Raw genomic sequence first — 9,926 nt, forward strand, 5'->3', positions numbered from 1 at the left:
TCTCAGTTACTATTTGCACGGAATAACTTTTTCCATCCCTCCACCGTCAGCCTTGGGAATCTCTCACAGGCAGCAAACAATTGAACCTTGCATGTGTGGCTCCTCAGCCACTCTCTGTTTTTGCTTGGAAAATTTAATCCATTTACATTCTCCATATGATTGATAGGAAAGGACCCTTCACTGTCATTTTGTTAACCATTGTCTTATCTTTTGTAGTTCCCTTGTGTTATGGTCTGAATGTGTGCCCCACAGTTTGTGTGTTGGAAACTTGATCACCGTGCAGCAACGCGGGGAGGTCAGCAGCCCACAGAGGGCTTTGCTCATGATGGGTTGACTGTGGGAGTGCGTTCCTTGCAAGGGGATGAGTTCTACCACCCCTTGCTTTCTTTCTCTTGCCTTCTGTTTTTTCTTCCACCATGGGGTATGGGATGATGCAATAAGAAGACCCTGGCCAGATGTTAACCCCTGACCTAGAGTTTCCAGCTTCCAGAAGGACCAGTCGAATATATTTCTGCTCATTAGAAGCTAGCCGCCCTGTGCATTGGTTTATAGCAGTTCAAAATGGACTAAGATAATTTGCTTGTAAGATTAAAGTCCTCTGTTTCCTCTTTCTAATGTTCAGATCTCTGAGTACCTTGAACAGTATCACACCATTGAATATTTACTCATTAATAGTTGCTCAACCTCAGTGATAGACATCTTTAAATCAGGTTATGAGTCCTTCAGGGCACTTTATGTATCGACAAGCCACATATGTATTCCAGTTTTTATCTGAAAGATTTTGGAATGTTTTTCTGGAGGTGGAAAGTTGTGGGAGTGGAAATCTACATCCCTCCTCTCCTCTTTGAAGCCCTATCTGTGTCTCACATGAGTACAGGCTCACAGATGCTATGGGGATTCCTCTCTGCTGTGGAGATAAACTCTTTCAAGGGGAAAAATTTTATTTGCTCTGTTTTGAAGGTTTGAACTTCCTCTGTTTACATTTTCTCATCTTCCTAAGGACAACACAATCATTTAATTGGATCCTAACTGGAAGAATCCAGCTTCAACACCTCCTGAGACACAAAGAGAGTATGACAATGATCCCTGGTTATCCCAGAAGACCTGAAGTGGGGTGGGAAAGAAACAGAGGCTGCTTTGTTGAATACTGAGTTTGTAACACACAGGGAAGTGAGAAGCATTTTAGTAATCTGAGGAATATTTCCTCTCTTGCTGTGGGGTAAGACTGGACAACTTTTAAAGTCAAACACCTGTCTTGGGGAGTGGTGTGGATATTCCTCTAACAGGCTGTGGGTAAGGAATAAGCAGCCTGCTCACACTGGCGAGCATGCATGAAGAAGGCCTCTAGCATTCTCGCCCCACTGGTCTGATGTTCTCTGTGGTGAGGTGTCACCATTGTCCCCCTAGCTCTTGGTTCTACTCCAGCCTGTTCAGTTGATGCGGGGCTGGGAAAACAGAGCAGAATCTCTCTGTGCTGGTTGGCATGGGGTTCCCAAGAGGTTGGTAGGGGCAACAAAACATCAAATGGAAGAGGACTGGAGCAAGTGTGACCCACTGGGGAAAATGGCTTCTTAAAGGGATTCTGCAAAGAGTTTCCTTTTCAAATCTGGGAAAAATCATAAATTTGCTTGACTTTAATTTGTGTTCTCCTCTGCACAAAGGCAGAGAAACTGCAGTGAACATTCTCTTTACACTGGGGTGGTCCAGGGAGGGAATGGGGTGCATAAGGAAAGAGGGAGGGGAGCTGTCACTGTCCTCCTTAAGCTGCTGCAGAGGAGGGGTCACCTACTGCGCACAGGTGACAGCTGCAGCACTGGGCCAGCTTCACCGCATGCGGCTCGGGAGGGAGCCTGACTGTTCTTCAGGTGCTGGTTTTCAGCTCCAGTTACTCAATAGTTGCACTCAGCTGTCTTAATAAAAATAGCTCAGGACCCACACTCACAGTCAGATCTCTCCAGGGGGATCTTGGCATCTGAGTGATTTTAAAAGCTGTGGAAAAGGGATTAAGAACCACAGGGTTAGAGGAAGTTGATTCCTCATGGATGAGGACATTAGTCTGGCTGGAGATGCAAAGCCTCAGGAACACTAGCAGGAAGCACCTGCTCAGCTTCAGGCTCCTCCCAACAACACAATGACAGCAACAGAAATGGGAAGCTTTTCTCATTCCTTTGTTTGTGCTCACCTGTGACGTGCACCACACCCACTGCCGAACAGCACACCTGGACATTCAGTCCCGTGAGTCACTGTGACCTGTGTCAGCTGGCTGGACAAAGGTGGATTCCAGGAAGCCCTGAGCTGGCTCATTCAGTGGCTTCCTTCTGCTGGGAAAGCACCAAGCCCAGCTCCCTCTCATGGGGTAAATTTGCTGGGTTTCACAGGTTGCCCTTGTGCCTTTTGGCCCAGTCATGCTGAATCGGTGGTGTTTTCATAACCAGGAGGGAGGGGATGTAGGTCTTGTGAAAGGAACCAGAGACAGTCCTTTCTCAGAGGAAGTGGGGTAAAGACACTTCATGATGCAAAAATTCATATGGAACTAGAAGAGACTCAGAGTAGCAAAAGCAACCCTGGGTAACAAGACCAAAACCTGAGGCATCCCAATCCTGAACTTGAAGTTATGTTACAAGGCTATGGGAATACAAACAGCATGGCATTGGCACAAAAACAGACATGTGGATCAATGGAATGGAACAGAGGATGCAGGAATAACCCCAGGCACATTCAACTAACCTGATCTTTGACAAAGGGACCATAAACATACACCAGAGAACAGAGAACCTCTTTAATAGCTGGTGTTGGAGAAACTGGCTGTCCACATGCAGAAGACTGAATGTAGACCCATATCTCTCACCATGCACTAACCTAAAATAAAAATGGACTGAAGAAATAAATGTTAAAACAGAAACACTTAAACTACAGGAAAATACAATAGGGTGAAACTCTTGAAGTCACAGGAGTAGGCAAGGCCTTTGGAACAGAATTCCAACTGCATAGGGAATATCACTGAGAATCAGCAAATGGGATTCTATCAAATTCATGGGCTTTGTACAACAAAAGAAACAACCAACAGAGTGAAAAGAAAATCTACAGCATGAAAGAAATATTTGCCAGCTATCTTCAGACAGAGGCTAATATCTAGAATATATAAAGAGCTCAGAAAATGAGACCCTCTAAAGCAAATGACTCCATCAAAAAATAGACACTCCACAGAAGTACAAATGTCTGATAAGTACATGAGGAAATGTTCAACATCGCTGGCCATTAGAGAAAGGCCAATTAAAACAATGCTGAGATTCCATCTTACCCCAGATACTCAAGGAATCAAATAATAACAAATGCTGGTGAGGCTTCAGGGGGAAAGGAGCCTTCTACATTGTTGGTGGGAATATAAACTAGTACAACCACTGTAGAAAGCAGTGTGGAGAGTCCTCAAAAAATTAAAACTAGAAATTCCATTCAAATCAGCTATTCTCCTTCTAGGGATCTTCCCAAAAGAGTTAAAGACATCACGTCACAGTGACCCATGCAAACCCATGTTTATAGCAGCACAATTTATAATAGCTAAATCTTGGAAGAGGCATATGTGTTCATCAACAGATGAATGGGTAAAGAAAATGTGGTATTTACACACAATGGAGCACTGCTCTGCCATAAAGCAGGACAACTTGAGTCGTTAATAGGAAAGTGGATGCAGCTTGGTATCATAACATTAAGTGAAATAAATCAGACACACAAGCATAAATATGACAGTTTCTCTTATGTGAGAAACCCAGAGGAAGAATAAAGGACAAAATAGAAGATAACAGGAAGTAGGAAGATAGCTTGTTCTCAAAGAGGAAGGGAATAGTTGGGGAGTGGTATGAGCAATGAACAAAAGGAATCGGGATGTGTTATATGCATGCACCAACTCTATGTGTGTACTGAGAGAGAGAGGGAGAGAGGGAAATAGAAGGGAAGTGGATAGAAAAGAAAGAAAATGTATTGTGTATGTGTAGCAACTGCACTCAGGGAATATAACATTCTGCACTACCAACTTGTACTGATAAATAAACAGACAAACAGCAAGCAAAACCCCGCTGCTTCCGGGACTTCTCCAGCTTAAATGGTTTTCCTTATGTGCACACACCACCTCCCTTTGGGGTGGTCTGCGGCTCTCTTCCTGGCCTGCAGCCAGTGCTTCCCTCTACCCCAGCCCTTGCCCCATGGCCCGGGCAGCTGGGACACGGGCAGGCAGGACGGGTCCCTTCTGTCCTCCCCACATTGTGGTGGGGCCGGTCTAATCATCCTTCTGGATGCCGCCACTGGGCTGGCTCTTCCCTTCCATGCTTCATTACTTCCTTCCTCCTTTATTCCTTCTTTCCACAAGACTAAGGTTAAGGTACATGGAGCTAAGGGTTCAAGAACAAATGCTGCACATGATGCAGCTCTGGGGGTCCAGGGTCACCTGAGGGCTGTGGGCCAGGGGCAGGTGGCCAGGGCAAGGTGGGAGGTGCCTGCCCCAGCTGCCAGGCCCTGAAAGAGCTCGGGAGGGCACCAGCCTGCACCTGGGACCTGAGCATCAGCTTCCCAGAGAAATTACAGCCAAAGCAAAAGGACTATGCAGCTAAAGGGCAAAGAGGACAATGTTCTAGGCACAGGAAATAGAAAGTAAAAACTCTGGGAACTAGAAGATAGCGTGGAGTTCAGAAATAATTAGAACAGTTTGGGCTGCGTGCTGCTTAACAGGTATCTGGCTCTGGCCGGGGGCGGGTGGTGGTGGTGGTGGTTATCAGGAGCGTCCATAGGAGCAGTCTTGGAGCCATGTCAGGCAGTTCCAGCCGGCCATGGGGACAGTGAGCAGCCTTTGATGATGTGAGGCACCAGTGAGGTGGGCACAGGAGCACGCAGCATGCCCGGGGGCTGCTGAGAAGGGCATGGACCCCGAGCCGGCGCCTCTTGCTGCCTGCACAGAGTTTGTCCGGCCCAGGGCCGCCTGGCCTTGGCTGCGAGCCTTTGTCTTGCTTGCAGGCCGTGAGCGGTTCCTGGCTCCGGAGCTGAGGGCTGGGCTAGGCTTTGTCCTCTGTGGACTCCCTCCTCATGCCTGCTGGCCGGAGTCCTCAGTCCTTCTCAAGCCATTTCTGACTTTGGGACCCACTCTACCAGCCCCGCTCAGCAGGGGCCCAGCCCAGTTCCATCGCAGATTCCCCTTCCTCTTCTGTACCAGGCAGACTCACCACAGGCCGGCTATGCCTGCTGCTGCAGATGGAATCATTCTCCTGAGCTTTCTCCTTCTCTGCTGCTGCTCTACAGGGTGGAGACTTAGGCTAAGGAGGCCCAGGACAACCGTTTAAGGACTTGGCGGCAGGCTTCAGTCAAAGGGTTTGCATCTCAGCTCCTTTCAGACAAATGCATACAACAGTTTCAAACAGAGGGAGAAGCCTGTTCTGTGAATGTGGAGAGCTTTAAACGTAAAACCTCTCAGCATCACCTGCCGATATCCCAGGCTGTAATAGAGGTGGACTCCCACTTTTCAGGGCTGTCTTGTCAGGTGCCTGTCTACCGCCTTTCTTGCAAGATCAGACAGAAGTCCGTGTCTCTTGGTTCTAGGGTGACTGTCAGAGACCTAGAGATGATTTCTCAGGGGCTTTAGCAGCATAATGCCAATGGCTCTTTCCTTCTTAGAAATCTAGAAATACTTGAGACTCGGCAAAAACCCCAAAGTCCTTCCACATATTCCCACCGAAAGGAGGAAAAGAAAGTGCTGACTTCAGCCCCTGTGTGCCACTTTATTAGCTGTGTAGTCTTGAGCAGGATGAAGCTTCCACTTCCTCGCCTCTGAAATCTAAGCCGTGATTCAAACCCTGGGCAGACTGGAACAGAGCTTCCTCAGTCAGAGCCCTGTGGCCCTGGGGCAGTGACTCCACACCGCTGGGCCTCAGCAGTCTCATGTCTGCAATGAGCACACCCCCGTGCCAGCCCATGCTCGGGGAGACAAAGCATTGGGAGTACTTACGCAGAGGCTGGGGCACCGAGGAGCTGGTACTACACTTTGAATCTTCAGAGTCCCTCAGAGGCCCAGGTATTCGGGGTTTAGATCCCAGGGGGCGCTGTTGGGTTAGTGGTCCTAGGTCACCAGGAGCCTTCCCAAGAACAGGCCCACCTAATGGTGGGCTGAAACCTCCAAAATCCTGAGCCAAAATAAACATTTTCTTCATGATCTCAGATGCTGCTGTACTGATAAGAAGCTGACTGACACCGGGTGCTGGGCGTGCCTGGAGAGCTTGCCTGCTGTCCTGCAGGTCTGCGCTAGGATTCTGCCCCTACATGCTGGCCAGGCCCAGTCTAAAGGCGGTGTCCCTCGGGCCGTGTGTCCTCCAGACACACCAGTGGGGACCTCAGAGCCCACCAGGCCTCCCTGGCTGTCTGTGGGCCAAGCCACTCCTGCCTCTGAATTCTTGTGACGGCCTCCGGCAGAGTCACCAGAGTAGCTCAGGTGACCTAACATGCACTGGCATCCCTCTGGGAGGCACCCTAACGCTGCATGCTCCCCTGGCACCCAGCCTCCCGAGCGCTGCCAGGACTTCGAGGCTGAGTCATGTCTGGCAAGCGTGGTGACTGCCAGCTCCTCCCTGGAGTGAGGGAGGTGGCCGAGGGGCCCGGCTGGCCTTCTTAAATCCAGGGTCTTCGTATCCTCAGCTGAGGAATAAGTGATCGTGGGCACCTGGCCTCTTTCCGGGAGAAGGACTTGGCAGTCTCCTGCGAGCAGTTTTCCTATTTGGAGCGGGTCCAGCCTCACTGCTAACGCATGTGGCCGGCCAAGGGTCCTCCACGAGGCTGTTAGGGGCTTTCTGATTTTCTCATGCCTCATTTTCTCATCTGTTCATTGCTGCAGAGCCTTGAGAGGCGGCACCACGTCCAGGCAGGAGACACCCAGGAGCCCCCTGCTCCTGGTGGGCCGCTTTGTGAGGAGCAGGCTGTGGCTCAGAGAGTTTCCCAGGTGTTGGCAAACACACAGCCCTTGCAGAGGAGCTCATGGGCAGGGCCAGGTGCCAATACATCACCTTGGGAGACGTGAGGGGATGGGGCGAGCCCCCTCCTTCCTGCTCTGCTAACCTGCGCGCAGGGTGCCCAGGGGGCGCATTTGAAACACTCTGCAGTCGCCTTCGCAACGTCTTACTTAAGCAACCAGACCCAAACATTAGATAGCAGAAGCCTCACCCACACAGTGCACCCCACTCTGCGGCATTGGGTGTTCCCAGACTTCTGTGCCTGCGTTGTCATCTGACACTAACAAAGTTTGTGCCCAGATTCAAAGGAGGCATCAAAGGCTCCCTGTGGCTGCCCGACCATGAGCTCAGAACTCGGCTTCGATTCCAGGTCTTTGCTCCTCTCACAGTGCTGTGCCAGTTTTGCAAGCAAGCGACTCCCTAGACCCCTTTCTCGCTGCGGGCTCTGTGACTGAGGCTCGGAGGGGGAGGGCAGGAGTGTGAGGCTGTCAGAGCGGGAGGCTCAGGACCCAGCCGGGCTCCCAGGCTTCTCCATCCTCATTCTTCTACTCCTACTGCCCCCTGGAGGTGAGCAGCTAAACCCAGGCCGCAACTCTGGGAAATCTGGAGGCCACCGTGCTCCCCTGTGGGACAGTGTCAGGGAGACAGACACAGGGCTTCCTCTCACCTTTGCCTCCTGAGGCACGAGAGGATAGAGCCCTAGGGTCAGAGGCAGGAGATGTGGAAAATCCGCAGGATGAAGGACAGCAATTTAGGCTTTTGCTGGTGACAAGCAAGTCGCTAAGGTCTCAGAGGAAACCCCCGGCCCCTGGTGACGTCCACTGTAGCCACCCCACTGGAAAGGAGGACAGCAGTGCACAGGAGAAGGTCTGGGCTTCGGGCCCAAGCTGAGTTACCTGCTCTTCCCTGTAACTCACTGCTCGGTTGGCCATTAATAATGTAGATATGAGTTCTCATGAGTAGCACACCCTGTCCCTGAGGTGCAAAGTCTGACACCATGTGAGTAACGGGAGCGGACCGACAAGGTCTGTAACCAGACAAATCTTAGGGCCTGCTGGCCATGGAGACAGCAGGGAGGGACGGGGACCTGGAGGACAGAGGTGCCAGGTTGTCATTCTCAGGGTCTGGGTCACCTCAGCAGAGGAAGCAGGGCCCTGGAGCTGCAGTGAGGCTGAACGTACTCAGAAGGCAGCCAGGGCACATATCGGGCTTTGTCTCCAGTGTGGAAGGGTGAGCCGAAACTCAGCTGCCGTACTTTACAAGACTCCGTCTTTGCTTTCGGGGTCCTCAGATGTTGAGTTAAAACAAAGCTTACTAGATCAGTTTCTACCTCTAAAACGCAATTCCCAGGACACCATTCTGGGCCACTGAAGGACCAGACTGGGTCCCTGGGGTCCCTGGATGCCCTCTGGGCTGGGCTGAGGGTCCCTCAGTGAGAGAGGAGGTCCACAAGGCCTGATTTCCCATCTCTGAATCTCTTCCAGCAGTGACCCCGAGCTGGGGCTGTCTCAGAGCAAAGACAGGCTGTCAAATCTGGGAGCTGAGTGGAAAATACATCCTGGTCACGCAAGCACAAATAAAGTGCAAAGTCAAAGCTCCACGTATGGAGGCGAAGCTTTTGCAAATGGGGGGGGGGGTGGCTGAGACAGAGGATGAGGGGAAGAGAAGGGGCTGGGACTTAAAAAGATTTCTGAGGTGTCATGAGCATGTGCTGAACACCCTCAACGGGTGTGAACATTGCATGTTGCACACACAAACTAAATACTACTACTACTACTACTAATGGAAAAGGAATCTGGAGGCCAAGGGAGGGAGGCGGGTGGGGACAGGAAGGGGATAAAAAGAATCAAGATGCACTAAGCACATGTGCCACTCCCTGCGGCGAGCTGAACTTCATGGGCTGCAAAGATGTACTAACACGATTTAAAAAAAAAATCTAAAGACGGCGGCGATGCGGCTCAGTGGCAGAGCACTTGGTTAACATGTTCAATGCCCAGGACTACCCAGGAAGACAACAAAACCAAACCCAGCGTCCTCCCCATCCCCAGGCTGCCTGCAGCTGCTGGGCTGCATCTTCATCTCCAAGAGAGGCGCGGGCCGGAGCTTTGGGTCCTGAAGGACTCCCACAAATTCAGTGACTGGGGCCAGGACTTCCCACACGACCACATTCTGCAGGCGCGGGAGGCGGACGCGCGCCCTCTGCTGGTGCTTCGTGGGATTGACGCGCTGTCCCTTGGCCGAGCTGCCTTCTGGGAGGGAAAAATTACCCGGTCTTTGGGGATTCGCTGGGTCTCAGAACCACACCGGGACCTTAGGACCCAGTTCGAGCCCTTCGTCTTACATGTGGGGAAACAGATGGGCTGGAGCTCGTGAAGGCCTCTGGGAAGAGGCGCAGGGCTCGTGTGCAAAGCTGGCAGCCGCACCGTTTACAGAAGGGAATCGGGCTCAGGTCTGGCTGCGGAGACCCGGAGGACCCTGAGCAGCAAGCTTCCTCCCTCGCCTTCCGCTCATTGCTTGGCCGCCCAGAGGCCTCCGAAGGTGCTCAAGGGGCCGTGGTATGGCACGCACTGTGCAGCCCCACTTTTCCACCTGTGACCCAGGCACACAAAGCACACAAATACTTCGTTCAGAGAAATTTCACAGTAGAGCAAGAGAACATCTTTTCCAGTGTAGGCCCAATTTTGCCTTAAAATACCCAACAGTACAGCGTGAATACACTGTAGGGCCTGGCGCCTTCCTGCGGCTGGGCCTGCAAGATGGAACTTTCAAAATTAGGGATTTTTCCTTTTAGAGAAAATCAACTTCTCCAAACTTCCTCCTGCAGAGCACAGAGCAACTCCGCCTCTGACAGAACATGCAGACCCAGGCTCGAGGCCAGGGAGGGGCTGAGGGTGGTGAGCTGGGGCAGTTACCAGTTCGCAGATCCACCTGGTCTCCCTGTGC

The sequence above is a fragment of the Heterocephalus glaber genome, unplaced genomic scaffold (assembly GCF_053883595.1).
Source record: "Heterocephalus glaber isolate CG9 unplaced genomic scaffold, H.glaber_assembly_v1.0 deba00001458, whole genome shotgun sequence".
Classification (NCBI taxonomy): Eukaryota; Metazoa; Chordata; class Mammalia; order Rodentia; family Bathyergidae; genus Heterocephalus; species Heterocephalus glaber.